Below are 4,712 nucleotides of genomic sequence, written 5' to 3' on the forward strand. Positions count from 1 at the left end.
TCGGGCCTGCGGGACAGGAAGAAGCGGAGGGCCTTAAGGCCATCTGCATGGGGAATGCAGGTGTAGAGGGACTGGACGTCCATGGTAAAGATGAGGTGTTGGGGACCGGGGAATTGGAAGTTCTGGAGGAGGTGGAGGGCGTGGGTGGTGTCATGGACATAGGTAGGGAGTTCCTGGACCAAGGGGGAGAAAATGGAGTCTAGATAGTTGGAGATCAGTTCGGTGGGGCAGGAGCAGGCGGAGACAATGGGTCGACCAGGGCATTCAAGTTTGTGGATTTTGGGAAATGTTTCCTCTCCACCTATCCTCTCCTCTATCCCTCTTCTATCCGCCTCTCACTCTCTCCCTATTTATTTCAAAACCCCCTTCCCCTCCCGCTTTTCTGATGAAGGGTCTGGGCCCGAAACGTCAGCCTCTCTGCTCCTATGATGCTGCTTGGCCTGCTGTGTTCATCTAGCCCTGCACCTTGTTGTCTCGGATTCTCCAGCATCTGCAGTTCCTACTATCCCAGAGTTGGATATGAGCCTGGTGAGTGACCCATGACTCAGGATTCAAGAATATTTAACTTTGAATGCTAGATCCAATGCAATTTTGTGTTTTCACCAATGTAGATTCTGTGACTTTGATTTGACCAATTAAGCTTCCAAATTCACTTCACTGTACTGGTTGAGGTTGAATTATATTGATTCTTTTCAGGGATGTTTCAGCATTTTCTGTTCTTAGAGATTCTAGTTTAAGAGTAATTAATTGTGAGTGACCACTGCAGTCTGTGTTTTTAGTGGTGTTACCAGGACTAGACGGCTTGAGTTAAAATGATAGGCTGGATTCGCTTGGGGGTTTTTTTTCACTGGAGCATAGGAGTTACAAATGACCTAATAGAGGTTTATAAAATCATGAGGAGCATAGATAAGGTGAATAGCAAAGGTCTTTTCCCTAGGGTGGGGGTGTTCAAAACTAGGTGGCATATTTTTAAGGTGAGAGGAGAAAGTTTGAAAAGGGACCTGAGGGGCACTTTTTTCCACACAGAAGGTTACTCATGTGTGGAATGAACTGTCAGAGGAAATGGTAGAAGCAGGTACAGTTACAACATTTGAAAGACATTTGGGCAGGTACATGAATAGGAAAGGCTTAGAGGGATATGGGCCAAATGCAGGCAAGTGGGATTAGTTTAGTTTTCAAAACTGACCGGCATGGATGATTTGGACCAGAAGGCCTGTTTCCATGCTGTATGGCTCTACACAGTCTGCTGGGCATTTGTTCAATGGACAAAATGGTCCTTTTCATCCCTTGGCTTTATTGTGCTCTTGCATGATTTCCTTCTAAAATTGACAGTTGTTTAAAATTTGGGTATGATGCTAAATGCAGATTTGCATACTTTGTTTTGTATAACCTTCTAATAAAAGTGTTTTTGTAGAAAAAGAAATATCAGAGGACAACAGCACATTCTTCAAATTACAATAGAGTAGCATTTTATCATTATTATATTTGTTTACTTAATAATGGAGATGTTACAAACCTTAAAATGTTGTCAAAAATCTCATCCAGTGATTCACCAGCTGGGATCCACGGATTGCTGGGCACCTGTGGAGACTTTCCAGGAGTCTGCAAAACAATTAATAATGTTTGCTGGGCTTTTGTTGAATATGTTTTATAACAGTGACAGTGACATTCAGCCATCACAATAAGATGCAATACCACAATCACTTTAGAATAAGATTAATTACATAATGATTTATAATGGTTAACACAGAATATAGAAATTATTTATTATAGAATCCCTACAGTGTGGAAACAGGCCCTTCGGCCCAACAAGTCCACACCAACCCTCAGAGCATCCCACCCAGACGCATCCCCCTATAACCCACCTAATCTACACATCCCTGAACACTATGGGCAATTTAGCATGGCCAATCCACCTAGCCTGCACATCTTTGGACTGTGGGAGGAAACCGGAGCATCCGGAGGAAACCCACACAGACACGGGGAGAATGTGCAAACTCCACACAGACAGTCGCTCAAGAGTAAAATCAAACCCAGGTCCCTGTCGCTGTGAGGCAGCAGTGCTAACCACTGCCTCCATTGTCTTTGCATTTTTCAAACAGTGCAGTTTGTAATGACTTCCAGGTTGAATCATTGTCCAGGCATGGGCAAATAGCAATGTGCAGTGTCTGGAGGAGGTTTTTGGTATAAACTGGGAAGCAGAAGTGATGTGCATGTTCGCAGCACTGACAGGTTTAGCGACATCAGTTAGGAGATCATGGTGCATAGATCAGCATCGAAAGTGGCATAAATATCACCAAGTAGTGGGTGCCAGAAAGCTGATTGATCATAGTATGTGAATGTCCATCTTCTACTATTCTCCAGCTTTGGAGTGATATGGGAGATTCCTGACCTTTTAGTGGAGCTGACAAAGCATATTTTAAGTCATATTTTTGCAGATTGCTGTTGCCAGTAGTTGAAGTAGAAGCAACAGATTTTAAAGCTGCAGCTTATTAAAACACTTTTACATGCTGCATTTTCCTATCATGTTTATTATGTAGCTTCATAATTTAGATTGATAGCTCTGTAATTACCAATCTAACTGAAAAGTGATCCTTCAACAAAAGAACATTTGAGAATTACAATCTAATATGATCACTCTTACTTCACTTGAAAGGCCCCTTGTACTAAATTTTGAATAGAAACCAACCATGATGTGGCATGGGAGCTGATGTATTACTTAGTTGATGCAACATGCATCAAATTATTTATTGTTTGCCTTCTCTTTTTGCTGAAGGATGACTTTATCCAATAGTTTGATAGTGGTGGAATTGCATTTGACCACAGCCTGACCCAAACAAGAAAATGCAAACATAAACATAAACAGTGCTGCATGTTGCCTCAGAGTGCCAAATTCAAAATTTTATCTCTGTAATCATTCAATGGACTACTACGAAAGCTGACTATTTAGAAGCCCTAGTCAAGTACCACGATTCGCTCCCGAATCAGAAGTCCGTGGTTTTGAACTCACTAAAAGACTTGTACGCTTAATCTGCGCTGAAACTGCAACAGAGAAATCGGGAGGGATTGAACTGTCCGAGCTTTTGAACCAGATGTTAAACTGACATCTTATCTGATCTCTCAAAAGGGCGTAAAAGATCGCATGTCCACATTCAAAGTTTACGATTCTCTCTGTTGGTCCGGCCAAAATATATCCTTCAAAATTAATATCACTAAAACATTCCTTGATACGTTGCCGTGCAAATCGGCTGTTGTGTGTATTACAACGAGGGGTGGCTGCGCTTCAACAAGTCGTGAACTGGCAGCGAATTGCTACAGAACAACATCAGAACGTGAAAAACACCATATAGTTTTTTGGGGGTCAGTGTGTTCTTCCTCTGCTTGCATCACACCAAGGGTGAGACACTGACGAAACGTTATTCCGAGCATTATACAAATCAGGTTAAAAAGAAATGCGCAGGAAGTCGGATTTTTTTTTAAATGTGCTGGAAACACAAAGCTTGTTCCGTTAGTATGCGCGCAGAGGACAGACAAATTAACATTTTGTGCATAATCCCTTTGCTCTTAGCTGTAAAACAAAAGAGACAGAAGACCATTTCATGCATCGAGAGGCAAAAAAGAGAGAAAATCTCTGCGCAGAGAGAGAGAGAAAGCAGAGAGGGCTGATGAGTGGAATTGTATCGCAGATCATCTCTAGTTGAAGTACTGGCTGGGCGGGTGTGCTACAGCATTGCAGACACAAACAGGCTCTGTAAAATAGGTGAGAGAAAGTGGAGGGCTGGGGAGGAGATGTGTGGGTTTGAGTCAGCTGTGAAATCTGAATCAAGAATGACACGGAGAGCAGGCACATTTGCACTTCATCTCTGACATGCATGTAGCAGCGGGGCTCGGTTTAGGTATTTCCAAAACGTTGCTCAGCTTCTACTGCCAGCTTTCTTGCGAGACCAATCTTTCTTGGGGTTGCTCTTGGAAGGGCAAGCTCCTCCTCCTCCCACGTCGGTGAGCCAATGGGTTATTTTTTTGGGGGGGGGGGGGGAGTGGTGGTATGAAGGATGTGTGAGACCCGCCTGCGGGCAGTATGGATTGGTGAGCGGAGCTGGCGGTAGGAGGTGCAGGGGGTGGTGGTAGAGACAGTGCAGGGGGAAGTCGCTGACTGGTTGCGGTAAGCGTCGCTCAGGCGCTGCGCTGCTACCAAGTTGCGGCGGAGCTGGTGACAAGGGCTGCAAAAGGGCCGGGGCTGACTTCGGAGTTCGTAGCAGCTCCAACTCAAGCAAGAGAGCCGAGAGTCGGAGAAGCCCGGCGACCTCCTGCCAACTTCAACCCGGAGCATGTTTGAGCACTCTGCGAGGCACAGCGCCATCCGCACCACCGACTCAGTTACTGACTGACTTCTGTACCTTTTAAACCCCCAGCGATTCGCAAGGGACGGGAGAAAAGCGAAGGTGAAAAGAGATTTTTAAAAAAATTTTTTTTAAAAAACGGGAAGAGAAGAATTGCTTGGTTTTAATGATTTTTGTTTTTGTTTTGCGTTTTAAAAAAGAAAGTGTGCAGAATCTTGTATCTAATTGCCTCGCAATCATTGCAGCCGTGTGTGCAATATTGCATTTGTCGAGCTCGGTCCGCTCCCACCGCTGTTCAAAGTGTTTGAAATATTTTCTGTCGTCTTTCCTTTCTCCCCCCGCCTCCCCACCAATTCTGGATGTTGCTGCAAA

The 4,712-nt window shown here is 44.2% G+C and overlaps 1 protein-coding gene across 2 annotated transcripts in view; it reads left to right on the forward strand.

Annotated features, from left to right (window-relative positions):
• The first annotated feature begins 4,151 nt into the window (after positions 1-4,151).
• pcdh11 (protocadherin 11) overlaps positions 4,152-4,712 on the forward strand; it is a 664,642-nt gene continuing 664,081 nt past the window's right edge. For both annotated transcript variants that reach the window (XM_048605336.1, XM_048605337.1), the window contains exon 1: positions 4,152-4,442. The gene's annotated coding sequence lies outside the window, so the exon portion shown is untranslated. The remainder of the gene's footprint in view (positions 4,443-4,712) is intronic.

This window comes from Rhincodon typus, chromosome 14, assembly GCF_021869965.1.
Source record: "Rhincodon typus isolate 14 chromosome 14, sRhiTyp1.1, whole genome shotgun sequence".
NCBI lineage: Eukaryota > Metazoa > Chordata > Chondrichthyes > Orectolobiformes > Rhincodontidae > Rhincodon > Rhincodon typus.